The sequence below is a fragment of the Ambystoma mexicanum genome, chromosome 4p (genome assembly GCF_040938575.1).
Source record: "Ambystoma mexicanum isolate Mex_15411 chromosome 4p, UKY_AmexF1_1, whole genome shotgun sequence".
Lineage (NCBI taxonomy): Eukaryota > Metazoa > Chordata > Amphibia > Caudata > Ambystomatidae > Ambystoma > Ambystoma mexicanum.
The window spans coordinates 760,734,570-760,760,850 of NC_090927.1; positions in this window are offsets into that span (position 1 = coordinate 760,734,570).

The window sequence follows — 26,281 nt, forward strand, 5'->3', positions numbered from 1 at the left end:
GCAATTGGGCTGTATCAGGTTGTAACTTGCCTTATTTCCATTTGGCCCCTGATAACACTAGAGCTGAAACCTTGAGAAGGAGGTTCAGTTATTTTCATTCAACATTTGTTTAAGATGCACCTGAACCACTTGCATACATTTAATATGCTAACTTTGCCATTAGACAAGACATGTAGAAATGTAGTTAATTTGCCTGAAACATTCATGTTATAGACCAATCTAGGTGCTTCTCACGGGGTGACAGCAGACACAATTCCTTGTTCTATCCTTCCCTCATTTGTGTCCAGTTCACAACATATGTTCTGATCGCTTCCTTTAAAAGGTTGTTTCCTTACGTAACTGAAAGTAGACAATTGGCCTAAACTATTACCTCTAATTCACTCAACTGTAGAACATACTGCCTTCTCTAATTATTGGGCAATATAGATCTGCAAAAACTCTTTCAACTACTGTAACATAGAAGATAACACGCTTGCATTAGTAGACAGTAAGCAATAACTTTCTGATCTCTGCAGTCTCAAAAACTTCCATATGTTGTTATGGAGCCGAAATTGGGGTGAAGGGGCATAGTTTAGCCTAGGTGGACAGAGTCTGTTGAAGGGTCGGAATCTAGTGAAGGTTTAGAGTTTGGCAGAGGTGGAATAAAGTTTGGGAGGTGGGGGCGCATGCAATTAGTTGGGCCTAGAGCAGCAGAAAGCCAAAATACGACACTGGGTCTGGAGGTATGGGAGAGACTGAGCTATTAACTCCGATTGAAAATGAAGAAACAAAATACGGCTAGCCGGAAAGATATACTAGCAGCCTCTTTGGTCTACAGTCACAGAAGGGATAGCTTATCCAGGGCAATGGCTATGCCGCTGCCACCTACTCCACAAAAGGTGTGTGAGGAGAGGGGTTGGGAAATAGCTATTAGCCCCAAAGAGGCAGATACGTTATATCATCCCCAGGGTGTACAGCACCACTCTCAATCTTTATATGTTGAAGATACAGAGCTGAATTCTTTGGGGGATGTAACAATTGGTTCAGTGTTGCCAGTTACAACTGTTACAACTAAGGGGAGGGGGGGGGTTCGACCACTCTTTCATTGATACCCCTTCTATCTTCCTAAGTGGCAAAATTACTATGGTGGCCCTGTCCCATCACTTGAGGGTGGGGGGGGGGGGTAGTGGAAGAGGCAATCGGCAACACTAGAACAATACCTCCTGATGCAAATACAAATGACACCAACCCAATATTGGAGGCAATTCTAAGATTGAACGATACCTTGATGTGGAAACTACAATTGCACACAGGCTAATTGAAAGATCTGAGCCTCTCTTTGAGCTCTATATGTATAACCCAAAATGCTGCTCTCAAGGAGGGCCTAGATAACGTTGCCAAAGCAGTTCACACGTGTGCTGGGCTGACGGACGTTCTCTGGAAAGGATGTGAGACGGGAAAGGATTTAATGTCTAGTGTTAAAGAGGTCTTTACTTCTCCTGTAAGAGGGATTCCATTGGGTACTAGAGATGAAGAAGGACTGGGGCCTTTTGTGAGTGTGGCACAAAAAATACAGGAAATAAATTAAGAAAAAAATGGTTTCGGAGTTAAGGGCCTCGAAGACCACGTCTTGCAAATACTTGCGTGAGGTGGCCTTTCAGGATCTGCAGGACCACTTCTCTTCCGGTAACACTCTGAGGGAATGGGTGGGGAGAGGGGCGAGTAGTGAGGGGATGGACGTTGAGCGTGAAGATGGGAGTGACTGTGGTGTGACTGGTGGCCCACGGAAAGAAGTTTCGGACCCCATCGATTTATCATTTGTATGCCCTGAATATGAAGAGGTTAACAAGAGATTGCCTAATGCCCTGCACCAAAATCAAATTGGTTTAAGATGCAACAGGAAGAACAAGAATGAGTTAGTAAAGAAAACCTACAGCATTTTTAATCACCCATTGCTGCCCAGAGGCTGCCCTCTAAGGAGGTAAGCAGTGAGAGGCAGCTAAGAAAGGGGTAAAAGCTTAGTGCTGAGAAGGGGTTGTGTCCTAAGGTAATTGGAACTAACGCACAGCCAGGACAATCCTTCGCAGGTGCTACAATGACAGGTGGGGAGAGATGGAGGGGGAAACGGTCCACCCCAAATCTTGGGATGCAGTGTGTTGTACATGATCCCCAGATACAGCCTGTTGTAGAAGAAGAACTAGATGCAAGGACAAAGGCACATGCTTTGCTATAATCGTGAGGTGAGAAATGTGGTTAATAACATTCTGGCTAAAGGGTGTACGACAGATGGGCCTGAAAAGATAGAGAGGGAGAAACCAGCAGAACATTTTCCTCATAGAAATCATATAGCACAACTCAATGAACAGCAGTTTAACTCACTAGTGGATACACAAGTGATGGCACCAATTCATTTAAAGAATGCCACTACTAGGAGTGTTGAGGTAAAAACATGGCAGCGATCGGAGGAGCTAAAGGATATAAGGGAATTGCCACCCAAGTTAAGAGAAACAATTTTTCCGGAAGTGCCAAGCATGATCTTAAATTATTTGTATGATGATGGAGGGCCGGACTCTTTACGCAGATTGTGTATTCTAGCTCTTTTTGAGGAAATTACCGGCTCTCCGTTTTGATTTCGTCTACTGACATCAAACATGTAGACTTTATTCACCCTTGCAGGTATGACTATGTGAGACTGGTAATTCCTTCACCATTGGTGCAGTCTATACTTCTTAAGGATTCGAGCAATTTACAGAAATATGGTTATGATGTAGCAACCTATAGGGAAGAGAGTAGTCTGTGTCAGGTGGCAAGGAGCAGGTCCAATAGGGAAACAACAAGGTGAGGTAATGAGATGATGGAAAGGTGGGAGAGTCAGCAGCATGGCGGTCCTTAAATAGAGTGTCCAAATTGGCATTCGTTAGCGTTATCATTGAGGGACTCGATTGCTCAGATAAAGACCATGTGCCAGCCAATTGATAGTGATCTCGTGTCTCACTTTTGTATCCTGGAATGTGAGAGGCTATAGACAATTATTGTCCAACGACGCTCTATGAAAGGACTTGAAACTGTATGACTTCATTTTTTTACAAGAGACATAGGCAAAAAGTAGTCTAATATTTTATGGCTATGAGATAATCAGCCTCCCGGCAAGCCAAGTGCTTAGGGGTCATCCGATGGGTGGGCTGGCCATTGCTATTAGACAGGGGAGCAATTTTACCAAAATTGGTGGATGGAGGATTCAGGGGGTACTTCTGGTAACTGCCTTAAAAATACTTAATGTACCAGGTAAATCATACCTATTTTTGATAAATGTTTACCGGAACCCAGGGGAAATTTTGGATATTGCTCTAGAAGCCCCAAGTACATTAATTGAGGATTGGGTATTAAATTGCCTGGGTGGTGAGATGTTATTAGAGGGAGATCTATTCGCTGACTGTAAGGAGGCAAATAACAATGCCCAGGAGTATCTCATGATGAATCAGAATACTGTGACACAAAATAAAAGGAAAATGATTAAATGGCAGAATTTTGCAGAAAGCTGGGGTCTGTATTTAATCAAAGCCAATACCCCTACGTGGTCTGGTAGGGGGGTAAACATTTTCATTGATGTCTTTCTGTCATATCAATTTTTCTCCAGAATAACAGACTTTGAGATAAGGTCCACGCAGCACAGTGATCATGCACAGCTATGTCTGCAATTGTGGTGGGTTCTACGAAAGGTAGAGCCAGATTTGAAAGATGTGAATGTGAATACGAGGGAAAACAGACTTAAGTGGACTGCAGTCAAGACAGAAAAATGTACCAGTACTATGATGGGTGACTTTTTTTCGACATCGATGGAAGAGAAGCTAATCAATTATTCGTTGTCTTATTTTCTGTCACATTTTGAGAAACCTATGGTAAAGCTAAGGCCTCTCAAAAAGAGGAGCATGGGCATGTCAGACAAACAGAGCCATGTGTATGATCTTAATGTGAAAGAATGAAAAGCAGAATTGCATAAAGCAATTAGAAAGATCCATAAAGAATCAAGAATCTGTGAATCAACCAAGGAGCAGCTTCACAAGTTAAAACAATCCTATCAGAATTGGCTCAAGCATCATCACTCTATATCATATCAAAAAGATGGGGAAAGGATGTTGGCCTCTTTAAAAGGTAATAACTCAAGAATCTTCTGGGAATTAATCAACCAGACCGAGGTGTAGCAACAACAGCTGGTTATCAATCCCATTGCGCAGATGGACTGGTTGCTTCATTTCCAGAATATCTATAAGAATCCGGTGTCTTTGGGAGACTGATGACTGATGAAGGGTATGACTGGAATTTAGACATTTCTATTGCAAGGATTATTGGGAATTCTAAGTCATCAAAAGCCGGTGACCCCAATAATCTAACAAATATATTGGTGAAACAAAATTCGGATCTTTGGCCCAAAATTCTGCATATACAGTTCTCCGCCGTTGTTAACCTTAAACCTATTCCTGTTTCATGGCAAACATTCCATGTTATACCTATTTTTAAGAAAGGCTCTATATTGTCTCCCCTGAATTATTGGCCTATTACCATTATGGATGTAGATGTGTGGTGTTCCAATAATGAAATACTTGATTATCATCAAATGGGATTCAGAAGACTAATGGGAAAAGATTGTGGGGGACTGCTGCTTAGTTGCCTACAGAGGCTCTCGTGGCAATCAGATTCCCCTCGAGTGTATGTGGCGTCTATGGTCTTGTCCATGGCGTTTGATACAGTCAATAGGTACGCTTTATGGAGGAAATTGGAGGAGTATGGAATCTCCAATGGTCTCCTGAGTATTCTTATTCACTTACATAGAGGTTCTCAAATGCAAGTCTGATTGAATTTGGAAGGCCTGATGTACAGTAGCTTTCCAACATATAACGGCTTATGCCAAGGCATTATTCAATCTGTATGTGGCTGATGGTGGAAGGACACTTAATCATGCCTCCTTTATTTCCCCTACATTTGGGCCCCTTAAAATCAGTTGGGCAGCATGTGTAGATGATTTAGTTTTGGTGGACTGCACTCCTATTGGTCTACAGGGGATGATTAATGCTTTTGGGCAGTATACGCCAGCTCATGACCTAAATATTAACCCTGCTAAAATGGGTATATTGAAATTGTCAGAAGGGGACAGTAAAAATGTAATACATTTTGTTGGAAATGCAAAAATAATGTGCTTCTAGTCAAAAACAATTTGCAGTCCCTATGAAATCCCATTTCAGCGAACCACACTAAGATATCCTATCGTAACTACTTAAGAGTTAACGCGGATAAACAGTGGCAGGCAACTGAGCCAAAAAGATAAACAATCAGGGAAGTTTTCAATGATTCCCTGTGGGGAATTTTATAGACTGGAGGTGCTGCCTAGACTCTGCTATTGCTTAAAGTTTTTTCCAAAATGGGTTTTTCCGGAGTTGAAGACTTTGGAAAGCCTGATTTGAAGATTGGTTCTATTTCATTTGCCGAAATGTGTACCATTACAAATTATAAGATACGAAATGGGACGTCAACCAATGGCCAGCATAATTCAACGTAAAAGATTGTCCTTACTGAGGAAGTGTGAAATAAGCCCAAAGGGGATTTTTTATAGTTTGTTGGGGGGGCCATGCTACTGAAGGCTTTATGAAAGATCTTCGTACAGATGGCTTATTGGCCCTTCATAACGTCTTAAAAAATTCTTATGTCAAACCCTTAGAAGGTAAAAAATATGATCATAAGTAATGATTGCGCTGTCAATCGACAAGAAATCTTGGGTTCTCAACTGTTCTAGCCAAGCAGTATCACCTTAAAAATGTATCGGCTCTATGGAAATGTACCTGCAATGATACCCAAGTAAAGGGGTCAGAAATAATATTCTGCGCTTTCGCTTCGACATAGTGAAATCCAACTAAATATTATCGATTCGAAACAAATCGGGGGAAACAAAAGGCTTCTGTAGGCACTGTCAGATTAATTCTGAGGTGGAATCTTTATTTCATTTACTGCTTATGTGCCCAGTTCTCCAGACCATGAGATTACAATATTTTAGGTCTTTTGTTACTAATCCGGAATGGGTCCCAGGTACTTGTTTTGGTTATCTATGCCGCATGGAGACTCAATGTCCCGAAAGTTAAGAGTGTTGTCATTTTTAAAGAAGTTTCGCAAGTTGGAGTGATATATGTACATCATACAAGGTTCATACGTACTGAAGTTTGGAGTGGTGGTTTGGTGTTTTATGTACACTGTAAACCATTTTGAATTGTTTTGTTTGTTTTTCCCCTTTTGTTTTAAAGAAATAACTAAAAAATTGTAAACTGGGTCAGCTTGAATGAAATAAGTTAATGTATCATGTTTTCTTTTAAATGCAAACTTCTATTTTCATAAAGGTTTTACAAACCAAAAACATTTCTTTAATAAAATTAAAATAAAAAATAAAATAGTGGTCAGGATAAAACCTTTCCTGCGTCTGCCTTGACTGTGGCAATGTGAATTTAAACCAGCTATCATTTTCCAAAAACATAATAAACAGTGACTTTTACAACGGTTGGGATTCTTATAATTTCCCTTTATCCTTTGGCAATATTTGTTTTTTAAAACTGCCCACGTTTTACTTTCTTTTGGCTTGGGAATTACTTGCACACTTCAGTTATTAAGGTAGTTGCCCCACTGTGTTATTGGGACTTCCATAAACTTACAAAATGAACATCACCGTTACTTTGGTTCTCTGGCCCCCACTTTTGTTTTTTCTGCTAATTTAGTATTCAATAGCAAAACTGCTTTCATTAATACGCGAATGACTCAGCTGTTTTGACACACGCAAGCAGCATCTCAGCGTTCCAAAGCTACTTACAAGTGGCAGACTCACCCGGTAAGCTGCTTTCGCTCGGTGCTCGTTGACCTACAGTAGTCATGACTTTTCTCGACCTGACAAATAGATCCTTCTAGTCCACCCTCGCCACCGCCATGCAAACTTGTAACCTCTTGTGTTCGTGAGACTCTCTGGTTAGACCCTGCTGCCTGAGACCCCTCAGCGTTCTCTGCGACACCTGCTTCCCGCCGCACAAACTCTGCACAATGTGCTTTCTTGGGTGAAGCGTTCTTCTTTTACGCTGCCCGCTGCGCATCCTCTGCAAGGGGGATAACGAGAGGCACATACCCTCTCAGGACCCACAGTGGTCCTGGCATCTTCTCGCTCTGCCAGCCCCGCCTCAAACCACAACAGCACACACAGAATACACTGCTGCCTCTGCATCTGCTTCCCGGCTTCTCTCCAGCCTACATCTGAGGGGGCAATTCAAGCCTCTCAGTCTCCCTCAGTTGTGGGTCAGAAAGTCTGTTAACTGATAAGCCATTCTTGTGTCCAAACGTCCTATCCTGGCCCTCACACTACAAACAAATAACAAAGGCTGCAAGGAAATGTCTTTAGCTTGATGATGGCAAAGGTGTTGAAAAATCAAAGTATAAGAATAACTCCAATGAAAAATGTTCTCCAAGGAAAAGACCCTTGGGCCCAGATGATGGTTCCTTTCCCCTAGATTCTTCACAGAGGATTATATAATTGTTTCTTTAAATAGCAGTTCCTTTGGACCTACTTTGGACTCACAAAGTTCTTTGTGAAGCAACAAAGTTTGATATATATCTTTCTGCCAAAACTTCTTGTAGATTTATGGATTTCCTAGTATACTCTCCTGCCAGGAATCGATGTTCAACTTCAATTGCCTGGTGTACTAGTATGCCGGGACTTCTTTAGTAGGTTTTCTGATCCCCTGGTATACTCACCTGCTAGGAATCTTTGCACAACTTCAGCTGCTTGGTTTATTCGCCTGCCAGGACTTCTTATATGCTTCTCAGTTCCTTAGCTATACCAAAGTAGTATATACTCTGAGGTGTTTGCTATATCGAGCTTTGGCAATGCTTGTTCAAACTTCTCCCCAAAATTGGCATCTCATGCAACTGAATTGGATTGGGGCTTGCCTTTGTACTTTGTCTTGTCTGCATTCAAATATTCTTCTTATTGGGTATTGCTTTTGCAATTTGCTTTGATTGTATTCAAATAAAGTTTGGGCTTTGCCTGTATCAGCATTTTTGTAACATTCAAACAATCTATGGGCCTCATTACAGGTCGGGCGGTCCAGAATTAACAGTGGCGGTAAACCCGCCGCCACTGTTAATTCCGGACCGCCCGATCCCGAGTCCTGCAGGCAGGAGGTGATGTTCCCGCCAGGTATGACCTGGCGGGTTTAACACCGCCCGCCTGCAGGCGGACGTGGAAACACCAGCACCATCACGAGATGGTGCCAATGTTTCCACTTCCCCATTCCCATTGAGTCCGGAATTCCCGGGACACCAGGGTCGTAATGCCCTTGTATTTCCGGGAGTCACAGAGGCGGAATGGTAATACGAGTCTGGCGGTAACCAAGGCCGTAAAACCGCCTGGTTACCGCCAGACTCGTAATGAAGCCCTATGTCTTTGTGCTTGTCGGAACGCCCTGAGGTCCCCAGCTGCCCTGGGCAAACTCACTGGCCTCTTCCAGCGTATCTGTTTCCTTTCGCACATCTGTGGGATGGCTTGCTGCTCCCCTTTGCGAGTCTCAACCTCGGGTTCAACGTCCTCTCCTGCACGGCTCTCTCTTGCACGTCTCCTCCCTACACCTCTATGGCCTCTGCCTCTTCTGTAGTCTGCATTGGACCCTCACTCCCTGGCTTCCTTTTTTGTAAGGAAGCCTGCAGTTAACTTAGAAGAGAAGCACCCTGCTCAGGCCCAGGGGTTCCCCTTATTTCTGAAGGGGCCAGACTGGTCCTCTTGGCTCCCGTTAGCTCCCCTTCGGCAGTTGGCCCAAAGAGCAGTCTTCAGCGTCTTCCTTCTGTCACAAAAATCCTGCAGCCAGATCCTCGAGGAAGGGCCTCTGACACACTTCCTGAGTCTTTCTACCTTTTTATATTGGCTCTGGCCAATAGGATTTGGGGTAGGACTGGGCTGCTGATTGTGGGAAGTGCTCATCATTACTCCTCTCCTATTCTTCGTCCCAGTGTTGTGGTCATTGTGGGAATAGTCACCCCTTTTGGTGAATGTGGTGTAAATGTTTGTCAGAGGTTACAAAGTCAAACTATGTTTGGAAGAAGAGTGTTTGGAGCTGGCGAAGGTGTCTTTCATATTTTGATAAGGCCGGTAAGTTGAGAGTTGGCTTTTGGAATGTGACAAAAACGTTCCATTATTCTCTATGAGAGAAAGAGGAAAGTTATCACAATGGGCCATTAGATTGTTACAAATGGTGGATTCATTCTGAAAGGGGATATAATGATACCCCGCTCACCTGATGAACTCAGGGTATCTTCCTAGAGGTTGTCTCTTGCCATGTGATCCTCCCTCATACAGCCGCCCCCAGCGACAGGATCAGATAGCAACTGCTGTCCCCTGACCACATGGGAGGATATCACAGCAGGGAAAACAATGATGAGTCCATCGGATTCATCACACAACTAGAACCTCAACTGCAACTCTATTGGGAAATAGTGGAAGAACCTTCAGGAGAATCTGACATTCTCACGTGCCACAACAAGTTCATTACTCTTATTTCACTACACTCAGCCTTAATCTCCCTATCTCCCGAGAGTCACATAGGAATGACCCTCCACAAGCACAGCCTGTTGGAAAAGTATTGGTGGGCAGCAATGGTAAGCTGAATGAAATTAATGTAGAAAAAAATGTGCTGTATGCCTTGATAGTAAAGAACGATTACAAGCACAGACTCCTTCGATGAACAGCGTAGAATGGACAAGTAAAAAATTGATAATGCTAGGACTGGACTTCATTGGTATTCTGGAAGGACTCGCTGCCAAATAGAAATATGCATTGTTGTTTACTGACTAGACTTCAAAATGGTTAGAGGGATTCTTCCTGCAAGAAATTATAAAAGCATCCACTTTTAAAGCATTTCAAGACCTCTTCTAGTGGGAGGAGTTTACCAAATACTACATTTTAGAGTCTAAGGCAATTGTTTTGTATCTCAAATGGCATGGGATACAGCACTGCAAGTCATTTATGTACCACCCAAGGAAAAATTGGCAAGTACAGAGAAATACATGATTCCTCAAATACTGCATACGAGGAGCAGTAGCACATCAAGAGGGCTAAAGAGAAATTGTTCAGGAGGCATTTGCCATTCACAAAGTGATGACAGTCACGGCACATACCACCAGGGGCATCATCCCCTTCCAACTCTTAAGAGGGTGAGCTCCCAACATCAACTAAATCCTACTTGACCAATGAGTGTCCATTCATGGAAAATATATAATCCAATGTACAGAAAGTTCAGGCGTATAGAGGACATGTTAAGTGTCTTGCAACACAATATATATAGGATGATGGTGGTAAGTTGATCATAAGTTGCATAGTCCTGTTGAAGAAAAAAAGTGACAGCAAAAGAAGAAATGAAGGCATCCACAGAATTGAAATGACTGGGGGGGGGGCGTGGCCTTGCCAGGAGGTATTGGCAGCGCGATCACTCTAGCTCCACAGCCCCGGCCAGCGGCACTGGCAGCCTCATAATGCAGGATCTGATGCCGCAAAACTGGACTCAGGGGCCCAGAACTTGGGGGCCACCCAAATATTACATCGCCTGGACTGGGCAATTTGAAATTGCAGCCCACTTGAACCAGACAGGATATCAGGGTGTGTGAATATGGCAGCCACCTGCGGAAGCGTTGCAGTGAGCTTTGCGCAGCTCGACACCCACTAAGGAGCTAGTGACTGCACAGAGCGTGCAGAGGTGCCCAGTGGTCGCTACAGCGAATTGGAGGATCGGGCTGCTGCACACGAGATTGCTGCTCAGTGAGCAGATCGCAGGCCGGCGAGGTCGCTCCCTGGAGACAGTGGGACACTGGAACCATGCAGTGCAGCCTGCTGAGGAGCGATCGTCCCAGGGCTACGGAGGGCTCCAGCTGAGCGGGGGCAAGACAGAAACTAGAAGCAGACCTTGATGAGAGCGCGAGCCCGTCATATTGAATGGAGGGCGGCTCCGTGTTGAACTACAGCTGTCTGGAAGCAGTTGAAGCATGTTCATTGCTTTGCACAGCATAATCCCATGAAACGGTAGATGAGCCTCCAGCTTTCCAACTGAGTGGCGAGCACCTGAAAGCACTGTTCCTTTCCCTATCACCAAATCACGGCTAGCGTCAAGGAACATGCCCCACAGCAGAATAGACCTGCCCTGGGTCTTGTAAAGGTACTGTCCATGCATACCTGCTACCCCTGTCAGCAGGAATGAGCTCATTGTATTGAGGGGTGGCTTGAGGTGATCTGGGGTACACTGGACCCTGAGCATGTAGGGAGCACATATGGAGGCACATATCTCGACTGGATACAACCCAGTAACAGCTGTCCAGAGGGGAAACGTCTAAAATTACCAAGTTTATAATCCTGAATGAGAGATTTGGCCGAATTTCGGCCGTCTGAAAATTCTGAAAGGCCGAAAAGTTTGACCAAATCCCCCATTCAGTGCCAAGGGCTATGGGGGCTATGGGGGAGTCCCCTGCACGCTTGTTCATTATACTGTGAGAGCGGGGTTCATGGGGGTGTCCCCCCGCAGCTGATCCCATAAAAAGTAAAAAATAAAATAAAAAAGGAAAGGACCGTGCAGCGCTAGTTCCCGATCACAGAAGTGAAACTGAACAAGCATCGCAGGGACACAGCAAGTCGGCGGCACACAGTGAAGTGTGCAGCCATAAGATAAGTAGGGGGTGGGGCTGTGGGTGGAGGCAAAGTCTGAAATGTTCAGGGGAGAAAAGACCAAAAGTTATTTTCGGAAAAATTACTTTCGGTCTTTCCTCCCTTGAACATTTCAACCACGGGCTTCCAACCCCAATCCGTCCCAGAGAGCGAGGGGCTGGTGGCAGAGGGCCTAGCGCTGCTTGCACAGAACTGCTGCTTCTCAGTACCAATATTGTTGTCCTGTGCTTGATCCTGAGTCAGCAGGAAGGCCTGGTTTATGCTTTTCTCGACTCATCCGGAGGCACACTCCAATATAGATGAACAATGCCAGGCTGTTGAGCTACAGCCCTGAGCCCGGCCTTGGGTCTTAGAAGTGACAGATTCCAGTGGGGAGCGTCCGATAAAGGAGCCTGCGAGTCCAACAGGTGCTGAAGTAGGTTGGACTTTTGCAGAGCCCAATTAGTCTCATGAATACCAAGGGGGATTTGGAGTGCACTCCCTTTTCAAGTATCGACTGGCCGGTGAGCTCTTCAGTGCCGGCAACTGAGCAGTCTATCCATCCACAAGATGAAGTCTGGAAAGGCTGAATAGAAGTCAGTGACTACCATTTAAGAAATGCTTCAACAACCAAGGATGCTCTCTGATCCAGCACCTATAGCAGAGGAAGAAGGGCAACTGGCCGTGAAGCAAGACATTTTACGGCTATATCAATCTATTCAAAAGGAAATGGCGACGACGGTCAAGGAATTAAAAAGCTCCTTTCAGGAACTATCCCACTATGTGCAGCAAAATGAATCTGGGCTTGGGGAGCTTGAATCTACTTTCTGTGACCAGGCAAACTCTCATGATCAGCTAGAACAGATGGTGAAGGTGCTCAAAACTTTTAGGCATGCGGCTGAAGTGAAGCAGGAGGATGCTGAAAACCAATCTCGCAGAAACAAATGCAGGATCAGGAGGATTCCAAGGGGGTTGTTCCAAGATATACTGGGAGATGCGGATGTAGACCTCACGGTTGACCGAACACATAGGGTGTTTTCCAAATTTCACATGCAACAGAACCTCCTCCCAGACGTTTTGGTGAGAGTCCACTTCTTTAAGACTAAAGACCTATTTTTTCAAAGGTCCAGAGAGCTAAGGGGCCTGTTATTTAGAGAATATTTTCTGAAATTGATCCAAGACCTTTCCAAGGGAACGATTCAAAAACACAGATTGATAAGTCCATTGACCAAATTGCTATAAGAAATGGGGTCCCCGTTTGGAATCCTGTTTCAAATAGATGGAGTCCAACACCAATATGCATCTCTAATAATAATAATAATAATAATAATTAGGCATTTATATAGCACTACAAACCCTCAGGTATCTGAGCGCTGCTTATTATTACCCACGTGTGTGGTGCTCATTTATCGACCTCTCGAACCTGCGTTAACAGGCTCTGCACGGGTGTCAAAGCGAGCGCTCTACTCGCTGTGCCACTTGACCGGCTGCTCTCTGAGCAGCTGTGGAAACCCTGAAGAATCCTGAAGCGGATATAAATTTGCCTTTAGCGGGGTCCTCAGAAACCTCTACTGCCTCATGGTCTCAAGCACATTGCAAAAAGAGCAGAAGGAGAGATCAGAGAAGACCCTCAATGGATAGAAGGGAAATGAGCAATGACTCTGAGGCTCCCGATTGAGTGGTTTTTATGGGGGACTAAGCCGAAATCCGATCTCACGAGGTTCCCTACCACGTTGGGGTTTTTCATTGTTCTGAATTTGTAATGTATGGCAACTACTGCTGTTGTTGCGCCGGCTTCATGACGTAAGGTTTTGTAATTGAATGTAATTTTTAGGGGAATCAGGAGTATGTGTCCTCTTTTAGGCGGGCAAGCCTGTTGTTTACCGCAATCAGAGTTGTTATGGTTCAAATTTTTATTTTTTTATTTCCTTATCGAAAATCACTGTGTGTGGGGCTATTCAATACAGAGTCGATGCATTGGGATTTGGCCCTGTGTAAGAGTGAGCCTGAGAAGGGTTGTGCTGGTGGGGGGGGGTAGTGGTCGGGGAGTATGGGCTTTGCTGTATGGTAGCAATTGGGAGGAGTAATTGGAGGTTGGCTGAAGAACTAGGATGGCTGATGTGAAAATTGTTTCATTGAATGTCCAGGGGCTAAATTCCCAGAGAAAACAGAAGAGTGTGCTTCAATGCTGGTGGACCTTAAGGCTGTTGCGCTACTCCAGGAGACCCATCTCTTGCAGAAGGACTGGCCGAGGTTGCGGTCTCGCTGGTTTCCTCATCAATGCTTCGCCTCATTTCCTTTAAAAAAGGCAGGGGTTGAAATTTTTCTAGGCAGAGCTTTACATTTTGAGGCTGAATGCATGCATAGTGGGAAAAGACCTCACCTTAGTGTCCATGTATGGGCTTAATCAGCAGCAAAATCAGTTTTATGCCCAAATGTTTCCATCATATAGCACAGCTGCAACAAGGAGAACTAGTGGTGGGTGGGGATTTTAATGTGGTGTTGGATGGGGTAATTGGATGGGGTAAGGATAGGTCTGGTCCGTTGGCCACAACTGATGCCGCCAAAGCATTCTCCCTTAAACAGGCTGTAGCTGACATGCATTTAATTGATGCATGGAAGCATCTTCACCCCCACAATCGCGATTACTTGCATTTTTCACATGTTCACTGCACCTACTCCAGGATCGATTATTTCCTGGTATCTCAACCTTTACTTTCAGAGATCATTTAACCACTATAGAGATAGCGCTGGTCTTGGATCACTCTCCCATCACCTTATAACTAGATTGGAAATTGGATGATTTGTTGTTGACTGACCGTGTCCTATGCACTACCATTTTGGACTGAATCACTCAGTATTTTCAAGACAATCTTACAGGATAGGAAACTATATACGGAGTGTGGGAAGTCCTTAAACCCACGTTGAGAGGGAGCTATTTAGAGTAGCCTCAGCTCGGAAGAAGATACTCACAGCTCAACGAGATTGAGTCGAAGAGAGTGTTTGGGAGTGGGAAACTCAACATAAGCGGGATGGGGTCAGAACAACCTATAAGCAGCTTCAAGTAGCTATGGTGGAATTAAAGGCATTATGTGCTGATATTGCCCACAAGCTGCTTAGAACGAAACACTTTTATTACAGCATATCTAATAAGTGTCTCGAATTTTAGCCTATAAACTCCAGAACCGGAAGAACAGTACTGCAATTGACGGTGTGAAAGATGGGTAGGGTCTACTACATGATGACGAATCTGAGAAAATATGTGTCTTATCACAATTCTATATGGAATTATTCGCGGCAGACTCCCTAAATGGCCTGCAGCAAGAGGAATTCATCTGAGAGGCCCAGCTTCCCTGCATATCAGAGAACTATGGAACATTGTTAGATGCACCCATAACAGCAGAGGAGGTGGCTCAAGCCATTTGCTCTCTCTCAGGTAACAAGGCCCGAGGCCGGATGGGTTCACAGCCCTTTTTTATAAAACCAATTCTGGGGAACTCTACCCTTGATTGGCAGAACTGTTTAATTCTTTTGCTGAAACAGGGTCTATCACGCCAACAGTGGGAGAATGCACAATCACATTAATTGCTAAACCTGATAAAGACCCCACCTTGTGCTCCTTCTTTCGGCCAATTGCGGTCCTTATTTATGACTCTCGAATATATTCAAAAATCTTAGCCATACGGTTAGCAACAATATTGCCTGATCTGGTGTTAAAATGGATTTCTGAACTCTGACCTGGTGGGCAGAGGTTCAGAAGGCTAGCCTAGTTTCTTGGAACAGGGTAACCTTCTGGACAAGTCAGACCAATCAAGGTAGCTATGGCGGCGGTCAAGACTAGGTCTCAGGAGGGGTGAGGGTAACTGAAAGACCTCAATGCGCACACAGATTAAGGACGCTTACAAATCACTCCCAGACAGGTGTATATATATCAAAAATACAAAAATACATCAAATACATTTTTCACAGTAGAAAAATCACAGTAATACTATCAAACCAACACAATCCTATCTATATACATATATACAAGACCAATGGGGTATAAAGGGTGAATGCACCAATGGGTCCACAACCTAAACAAGGAAGGAAACAGACAGTGCAAATAGTCTTTAAGCCCTTCTGCATCAAATACAATCCTAACCGAAAGGCAGCACAGTCCCTAAAATGAGAGGAGCCTAATGCTCAAATGTACTTGTGAGCTTTATGCACGTGGTAGTTCAACTGGGCAAAGTAGGGTCTTTTGTAGGGGCTGTAGCAGCTCAGGAAGGTAGGTGAGGTGATGCAGAATAAGTGTCCACTATTCGAGGAGAGCCTCCACTTGAGGGCAGAGTCGATTCCAAGAGTTAGGAATAGTTTGGTAGTTCGCACTAGCAGTGGAAAGGACAGGGGCCCCCAGGGGCCACTCGTGTGCACAAATGGATGGATGCGCTAGGGGTCACCGGCAAGGGTTGCTATTACTCACCAGTGCCCAGCGCCCTCCGGACCAAACTTCGGCTGTTGAGTCCACTTCGGTCGCAGGTTCGACTGTGGCGATTTCGCAGCTCTGTGGCTTTCAGCGATGAAGATACATTGTTGATTTCCCTACAGGACAGTGGCAATTTCTCTGCAAATGGTGGATGGATCAGGCCAATTCCACTGCAGCAGGCTTCAGGGCACAGACGACCACAGCCACAATGAACTTGCAAAGTTCGTCACCACGGCTGGGAGACACGGCAATCGCGTATACTCTGGTTCGGGTGCACTCACTTTACTCCAGACCTGGGAACACCAAGTGTACGGAATTTGGTGTGAGAGTGCCGTGAACAGAGAGCTTGGGATGTGCCAAGTTTCAAGGGCCTCCTTGAAACGGTGGCGGTATCAGGGCAAAAATGTATGCGCAAGCTGGACAGTCCACTGGATGGCCCATGGACACTTCCGAAAAAGCTTACTTGCAGGTTATGATGAAGGTGCCGAGAATAGTCGATCCCACTATTCCATTGGGTCAAAGCATCTTCGCAGACCTTCTAGGATGATCAGATGCAGAGGGATCCAGAGGGACGACAGCGGCCTCAGGGTGCCAAACCTTCCAGCGGGTCACCAGCCGTTCCTCAACTCGGCTTCTTAGTTTCAGGATACTTGGATCCTATCCTTCGTTCATTGAGAACTCCAGAGATCGACATGGCATTGGTGTTTAGAGCCTTCTCTTATCCAGAATCTCCTTTGCGCCAAAACAAAGAGGACCCAATGGGAGATCTGCTCACATACAAGCACACCATACGTGGATCAATCATGGACCACGGCGGTCCTGGGCATTCACAGCACTCCAGACTCTCTGGCACCCAGAATGTGTATTGGAATCAAATGTTCCAGCCTACATCCTGGGGGCGCGCAGACAAGGCATGCAGAAGCCTGCGAAAGCTTGGCGCTTTGTGGGAAAATGCATGACCAAATAAGGACTGACCCAGGTCGGCTCGACCTGGGGAAGGTGAAGGGGCAAGATGGCCAAAGGACAGGACAAAGAACCTCGTGGTGTGGCCATTTTGGAGGCAGGCCACCTATCCGTGCCAAACGCGGTAATCTCGGTTTACCTGGCAAGAAAGGGTTAAAAATATGCGAAATGATGAGCTGCCACCAGCCTTGTCGAAGGCACATCTGCACTTCTCCTAAAAAATCCTTCAAGAGTTACTAGGGCCTTTAGAAATGACAGGAAGACCCAAGTGCACTATTCTGGAAGTTACATTGTGCACTTGCAACATGTTTCAGAAAAGTTGCAACATTAACAAGCACTAATGGAGACAAAGTCTCCCAGTACTTACTGTCTTAAGGCCATGTCAGTTTCCCTATAAGAAATGAGAGAAAAGCACAGAGGAGTGCAGCAGAAGGCTGTGCTCCTCTGGCAAAGTCAGACTATGGTGTTCAGAATCAAAAAATTGGGGGTTCACAACTGGAGGGAAAATTACACATAAAATGGAAATCTTTCCTAACATCTGGTAATGGCAGATCCGACAGGGTTTGTTCCGGGACACAAGGCGTTCGATAATATACAGACAAAAAAAATCCACCGCTCCACCTCACTGATGAGGCCCAACAAGGCTGAAACACGTGTCTGGGGTTGCTTTTAATACTCTTGTTCATAAGAGAATTGCCATAGCATTTTGGTGCTGGACTGCCCTTGTGGGCGGGACAAAGACTGATATGCAAATGGATATTTCCCTTCTGTGAAAGGTACAGTGAGCTAAAGTAGGGCTGCAGACTCTCGAGACGGTACCTTCCCAAAGAACAGGTCATTTAGCCGTGTTTGTTCTCACAAAGGGGCACCTATTACTAATTTTTGATTGTTTAAGGGACTTAGGTTTGGTCCCCCTAAATTTCCTAGGGTCATCCAGACCTGGATCCCTTGCTCACTGTGCTCAGAGAGGCACAGATCCACCTCATTAATGAGGCCCAACAAGGCTGAAACACATGTTAGGGGTTGCTGTTACCACTCTTGTTCAGAAGAGAATTGCCATAGCATTTTGGTGATGCTCTGGCCTTGTGGACAGGACAAAGACTGATATGCAAATGGATATTTCCCTTCTGTGAAAGGTACAGTGAGCTAAAGTGTGGCTGCGGACTCTCGAGTGTGTACCTTCCCAAAGAGCAGGTCATTTAGCTGTGTTTGTTTTTGCAGAGGGCCGCCTATGACTATTTTTTGATTGTTTAAGGGACTTAGGTTTAATCACTGTAAGTATCCTTGGGTCATTCAGACATGGACCCCTTTCTCACTGTGCTCAGAGAGGCACAGCTCCACCTCACTCATGAGGCCTAACAAGGCTGAAACACGTGTCAGTGTTGGCTCTTGGTATTCTTGTTCAGGAGAGAATTGCCATAGCATTTCGGTGCTGGACTGTCCTTGTGGGCGGGACAAAGACTGATATGCAATTGGATATTTCCTTACTGTGAACGTACAGTGAGCTAAAATATGGCTAAGGACTCTTGAGTGGGTACCATACCAAAGGAACAGGTCATTTAGCCTTGTTTGTTCTCGCAGAGGGCCTCCTATGATTATTTTCTGTTCGCTAACATAAGATGCACAATAGACATCTTGGCCTGGGCAAGTAACACAAACGTGCAATGGCCCTGCTTTCGATCGACACTGAGAAATGACTAGACATATCTGTCCAAGGTATTGGAGGGGTTTGGTTTCAGCCCAAGCTTTCTCAAATTGGTACTCACCAACTTTGTGCTTCCATCCACACGGATTAAGGTGAATGGGTTCCTCTCTGACCCAGTGAGTTTGTTTTGGGGAACCCGACAAGGGTGCACGTTTTGCCGACTCCCATTTGCTCTATCTTTGGAGCCTTTGGCCTGCCTGGTGCGCTCATTGAGGGACATCCGCGGGCTAGAAATTGGCGCTATACACAGATGACCTCCTTTGTATATGCAGGATTCTATGGTTACATTGCCCCATATTGTTTCGCTATTGGAAATATGTCATACAGTCTCAGGCTTTAAGATTAATTTAAACATCAGAAGGAGTGAGATGTTTGAAGGCAACCATTTCTTTCTTGTGGGCCTCAAGGTCACTGAAATATTTGTGAGTGCATTTAACAGCGCACTACACTGATCTATGCGCAGCCAACATTCTGTCGCTCTTTGCTAGGGCCATGCTAGACTTGGCACGATGTGGGGACTCCGAAATATCTTGGCTGGGGAGAGTAACAGCGGTCAAGGTGACTCTGCTGCCACGCCTACTCCATATATTCCAGGCTTTGCTAATTTGTATCCCTATGGCGGTGCTGAGGAACCTGCAGTCACATGTGTTCAGATTCCTCTGGTTCAGAAAATCTCAGAGGGTAGCTAAGCACACACAAATGGCAGCAGAGGAAGCAGTGCCGGATACACTGCAAAGCTAGGCAACTACACAAACTCCCAAAAGCTGGATAGCTATTGAGCAGGACACGTTGGGGGCCTCCTTGCATCAATGGTGTTAGCATTCCCCAGGGGCATGGAAGAGGGGTGAGCAGGGGCTTCCAACGTCTAGGGCCACACCAGAGTATTGGGATAAAGCAGTGTCTAGATATGCTGCAATCACTTTCCCCTCGCCTATGACGGGTTTCTGGGATAACACTGAGTTTCCCCCCTGGGATGGACACAGGGCAGTTTGCCTGTTGGAAGGAGTGAGGGTTGTATAGGCTAACCCAGATGTTCAGAGATAATCATTCCCTCACATTTGAACAATGCAGACAGGCCTACATGGTTGAGGTCGCAGATAGGTTTGAGTATTTGCAGCTCAGACATTGGTCAGCTCGAGCGAATGTAGCAACTCAGGGGAGGTGGGAGCAATCCACTTCGAGATTTTAGTCATAGGAGACCCCCCACCCCTCGCCCTACAGCCAGGCTCACGCCTCTATACAAGGTTCAGAATTTGACCAGGTTTAAACCTCCACACGGGTAAATGACTAGATGGAAAGAGGATATAGATAGGCCCATTGACAGTCTGAACTGGTACAACATTTGGACGAGGACAAACAGGATATCCCAGGCCTAACAGTGCAGAGAAAACAGCTTTAAGCAGCTGTGCCGTTGGTACCTCACCCCAGAACTCTTACACAAGATGAATCCTGGCCACTCTGCCCAGTGCTGGAGGAACGGTGCATCCCATGGCTTCTTTTTCCATATGTGGTGGGGAAGTCCTCAAATCCAGGGATTCTGGCGAGATTGCCCAGATCAGGGGACTATGCAGGTTTAAACTGGAAATGGACCCCTTAGTTTTGCTTTTGGGGAATGAGGATTCTCAGGGCCACTACAGGCTGAATGCCTGAAGCTCTAGATTGGTTACCCATTTCCTGGTTGTGGCATGCCTAGTGATAGCAAAGCATTGGAAATCCCAGGAAGTGCATGATATGAAGGAGTGGTGGGCACGAGAGTGGTATGTGGCTGGCATGCCTAAAATAGATGGGGCATTGAAGGGGAAATGGTACCATTTTTAACTGACCGGAGCCCGCTAATAACTTTTGTGAATGACCACAAATGAGATAACATCTTTCTCTTTAATATCATCTGTGCAGAAAATTCCATGATCTCTACCAATATACGCACCACACACTGTACTTTGCACCTGTTTTTGTTCTCAGTATGGCTGATTTTGGTCACGTGTTGTTTAAGTTTCCTCTTGATTTTGATCAAATTTTCTAGCAGTTTATTATCTATAGTATTGTACCAGTGGACTATACACGTTTTTCAACGAGATCATTGTGATTGTAGAGCCTTAGCGCCTTTTCTTTTGCATGAGAATATACATTGTTATTATTATTTATTTTACGATGTTGAAGATGTTTCAATAAGCTTTAAATGGCAAGAAAATAAATGGAATTACTGTAAACCTATTACCACTACTAGTCAAGACAATCACAACCTTCCTAAAAGCAACACACACAGGTAATCCAGGACATCTACTTCCCAGATATAGGTAGGTCAGGTGTAGAGAGGCAGCAAAAGACCAATAGCAGATCAACACAACATGAGAACGCTATTGAATGTTCATTTTTACATGAAATAAAAATGGTTTAAAAGTTTAAACAGCGCATATAGTTGTTCCAAATAATAGTTATATTTAGTAGTTGTAACACAAGGTTTTTTGCTAGACAGGTGACGGACTGGTGCAGGGTAGGAACTCTGTGTAGAATTTAGACTGCTAACAATGGAGATGGCTGAGTGTACAAGATTTAAGTAAAGTTGTGAACACATTAGTATATATGAGAGTTGTGGTTAACTGTGAGAAACCTGAAGGTGTCTCCCTGGATCTGTCATCCAGGTGGCCAGGACACAGACATTGCTATTTGATCCAGTTCCTGGGAATGGACCATTGAGGGAGGATCACCTGGATGGGGGGTCCTCGGGGAGTGGGAGTTGGACACAGATGGGCGAGACGCAGTATCCCCCTTCCGTTGACACCTTTTCCCCCCTCCTCTCACGTAGGACATTCTAAACCACTGTGCTCCCCCCCTTTTCCAATGCGAACACTTTCACACAACACAAAGGACAACGGACTAATACCAGAGTTGTTTACCTGACATGTCCCAATACAAGGGTCAGGAAATTGATCAGGATCGCAGACTCCTGATGGTCCTTTCCCATCCCCACAGGGATAAAAGGTGGAGCCAGAGAGCACAGTACAAGCACGGCAGACACCATGACGAGAAGGCTAATCAGGTGCAACAGTTCAAGCGAAGGAGAAAAGCGGCAGGAATGAGAGGATGGAGAGGAGAGAAGTGACCTTGCACTTTTCGTCCCAGACCCGTGGAACCTTTGTGGAGGAGACCCAAAGACTGCAAACAATAATTATGCTACAAACCCTCAGGTATCTGAGCACTGCTTATTATTACCCACAGTGTGTGGTGCTCATTTATCGACCGCCGGGATTCGAACCTGCGTTAGCAGGCTCTGCACGGATGTCAAAGCGAGCGCTCTACTCGCTGTGCCACTTGACCGGCTAAGCACAAGTGTTTTACAGCAGATGTCAATGGTACATGTGGCAAGCCGACACCGATAAGCAGGGGCGAGGGAAGCTCCCGCGACCATGGTACAGGCCTTGACTCCAATGAAGAAGAAAAGCCAAGCGGTTCATCACAGCCGGTGAGTTGAAAGGTAAAATGATAAGAACCAGGCTATGTTGAGTGAGAATCGGAAAGTGGCAAAGTTGAACCAAGTTCAATTAACTGTGTGAAGAACTGTAACAAGTATTGAAGGGGAGACCAGTTGCAGAGGGAAACCGGTACCATGTGCGTGCCAACTCTGGTCGAGCCCCAAATGAGCAGAACTATAGATACCAGAGGAGAGCAGCAGAATGGGTCAAAGTGGTCATACTGAGGGTCACGCAAAATCCCTGTACAATCGAAAGACTTTAATCTACAAACTAAGTGAAAGAAACTGAAGTGAATCCCGCAGAGAGAAGAAACAAGGGAAACGAATCCCAAGAGGGGCAAAGTCTAAAGTCCCAAGGAACAGTGTGTTTTGAACTGTTTAAAAAGACATTAAGATTTGTGGAATATGAAACACGAGGGGTCAGCGCCCAGAAGAGGGGGACCCAGGGGTGAAGCCATCACCCTACGTGAAACTATGATAAACAATTGAGAATGATCATAGCCCAGAATAGGTGGACCCAGGGGTGAACCCATCACCCAGAGAACATTGGAAAAAACGTTTCATTTGTTAATGGAACTTTTGTTCTGTTATGTGAAGCCGTCAGTTCCTCAAGGGCAAGAGACCGTCAAGTGAAACGAGACTTGGCCATCAACGGCCCTGATAGCTGAAAGCTTGAGAGTGTGTCCTGATAGCTGCAACTAGAACTGTGGTCTCGTGCTGGAGAAGCCTGAGACTGTACTGTGCTCCAAGCTCCCATCTTACCCGTGTCCAAAACATGGGGAAGGGAGACCCAAGCTACCGCATCCTGACATATTATTTGAAAACACGTATTTCTTTTCTTGAGAACTATCCCCCACAGCATTTTGGATTAGTTGTGAGGTTGGGCAATAGGTTTCTTAGTATAGTCCTTTTTATTTTGACACAACGCCACTAGGACTACCTTATTTTTCATTTGATGGTCGACGCTTGCTGCCATCCTAGATTTAGGTTTAGCATATACGTTTTTCCAACCTGAATACAGCATTCATTGTTCAATAAACACTCTTGAACTGTGGTCACTTGTGTCTTCCTTAATTGTTGCCACCATGAGTTCACACATAACTAATATCTAAGTCCCAATCTGAAATGCAAAATGCAGCAGAATTATTAATGTAATGTTTGTATCTTGCTGAATCCCTTTAGTTTTTTCTCCCCTGATGAAGTTCTGCAAAGTAATTGTGTTAATAAGAATAACACATGTTGGGTTATGCTTTTGAACATATGATGAATGCTTTGTATAGCATATGACAGAGCTCAACAACTGAAAAGCTGCAATAAAGACACAGGTCACCATGAACTCATGACATGTGAAATTGTGATGACTAATGGGGCAAGATGAGAATGATTTCTCTAACACTGGAGTAGATGGAGGCCTGAGAAATGCTCTTCATCTCCCCAACAGGCAATGGTCCCAGCTGGCCACTGAGCACAGCACCTGAGCAGGTTAGAGTGAGGTTTGAGACTTCTCTCAGCCTGCCAAGCAACATTAGCATATTAGAGAAGATGGAGATTGTCCCCTTCCCTTGTCTGCCAATTCTAGATTATTTTTTTTAAAAACAATTTTATTCGTTTTATTACGATCAAACAACACACAACCAACTTGGCAGTGCATGTTTAAACATTTGGAGTTTACACATATTCTTCAATGTCTACTGCTTGCCCTTCCCCGCCTCCCTCCCTTTCGAGCCTACTTCGCTTCACCTTACGCATCTCCATCTTCCTCAGGGGATTTTCTTCCCATGTCTTCAACTGAGTCCTGGTCACTCGACCAATCCTGAGTGGACCCGTTCAATGCGGCCACTAAATGTCTCCAGGCTGTTAGGGTTCCTGCTTCTTCCTCTTCCCCTTTGCTACCCACTTCTTGCCATACTGTTGTTTCAGCTTCGATCCATTTCTTGAGATCATTCCAACAGACTTCTATCCTGGGCCTGTTGCATGCCTTCCACCCCATGGCTATTCTGCGCTTAGCGAGTATGTACACCAAGTCCTTCAATATACTTACGTGTTTTAATTTACGCGGCCTGGAGAATCCGCCAACCAAGCATGGCCACACTGATTACACATCTATCTTGATTCCTTTCTCTTCAAGCCGGCGGGCTATTTGTTCACAGAACTTCCCTATTTCGGGACATGCCCAAAACATATGCCTCATGCCCACATTTTCTACTTGACATTTAGGGCACATCTGTCTTCCTGCATTTTTAAACTTGGCTATCCTCTGGGGCGTCATATATGCCCTGTGTGTTATATACAGCTGTATTTGTTGCAGCCTCGCATTCCTGGATACTTTCTTATGATATTTTTGGGCACGTTACCACATCCCATCACTCATGGGTATCCCAGCGTATTCCTCTGGGTCTTCTGATAACCATTTGGCCACATATTGTAGTTGGCTAGCTAAATAATAGATCTCATAGTTCGGCAATTTTATGCCCCCTTTATCGTATGCGTTCTGCAGCTTCCAAAGAGCTATTCTGTTCCTGGTCCCATGCCATAGGAAATCCCTGCACATGCTGTGAAGCTTAATGAAGAATCGCTTTGGTATCAGGTATGGGATGTTCCCGAAACAATGCAATGACCTCGGAAGTGCGACCATCTTCATTAGTGCCCCTCTTCCCATCATTGCCAGTGAGAGTTTGGACCAAAACCTCATGCTATTTTCGATATTCTTTACCACTTTCTCAGTATTATACTGGTGTTCTGCTTCTACTGTGTGATAAATGTCTATTCCCAGATATCTGAACGTTTGTGTTACCCATGGTATCTGCAGAATCGGTAATTGTTTTTGTGGGACCCCGACATACTTCCCCAATGGGAATATACATGATTTTTGGGGATTTACTGCTATTCCAGACAGCATCGCGAACTGCTCCATCACTTCAAGGATGTATTGGAGATTCTCTTCAGGGTATCTTATATACAACAGCATGTCATATGCGTATAGGGAAACTAAGTGCGGCTCTCCTTTCGTGCTAATCCCCATTTCCTCATATTGGTGCCTCAGATATATTGCCAAAGGTTCCAGCGCTAAAATATATAGCATCGGGGACCATGGGCACCCTTGTCTGGTACCCCTGCTCAGCTGCCACTTTTCAGAGATAATCGTTCCTGTCTTCACTCTGGCTAGCGGTGTGCTATATAGTAGTTTGACCCATTTAAGGTACCCGGCCCAATGCCATAGCTGGTTAAGACTCCCATCAGCCAACGCCATTTTACTGAGTCAAAGGTTTTTATTGCGTCTAGTGAGACTATTGCAATCTCCCCCGAGTCTTCTTTTGCATGCTCCATAACCCGGTGGAGTCTCCTGAGGTTATCGAATATGCTCCTACGCGCACGTAGCCGGTTTGATCAGGGAGTATTAGTTTATCAATAATCCACTTCATTCTATTTGCCAGCACTGCCGTAAGAATTTTGCTATCTTGATTTAACATTGACAATGATCTGAATGATTTGCAGTCTGTGCCTGGCTTATTGGGTTTAAGGAGTGGGATAATGATCGCTTCTCTCAGGGATTCTGGCAGCTGTCCTTTCTCATAAGCCTCATTTAGCATAGCACCTCTTTTCTGTATGTTTTATAAAATTCACTGGGGAGTCCATCGGCCCATGGATTCTTACTGGTGGGTAATTGTGTTACCACTTCTTCCAATTCTTCTAAGGTGATTGGGGCATCTAGGTCCTCTCGCTCTACCGCGGTTATTCGTGGCAGGCCTATGTCCTCCAGCGTATCCTTTATCTCCCTAACCTCGCTCCCTTCCATATCTCCATACAATGTACGGTAGTAGTTTAAGAACTCAGGTTTACCCCCTCTTGGGTGTCTACCAGTTGCACCTCCATTCCTTGTATTACTCTGATCGTGGTTCTGGGGATCTCTCTTTTATACAACCATGCCAGCATCCTTCCTGATTTGTCTCCGCTTGCATGTTGCCTTTCTACATATTTCCTATAGTTCAGGCT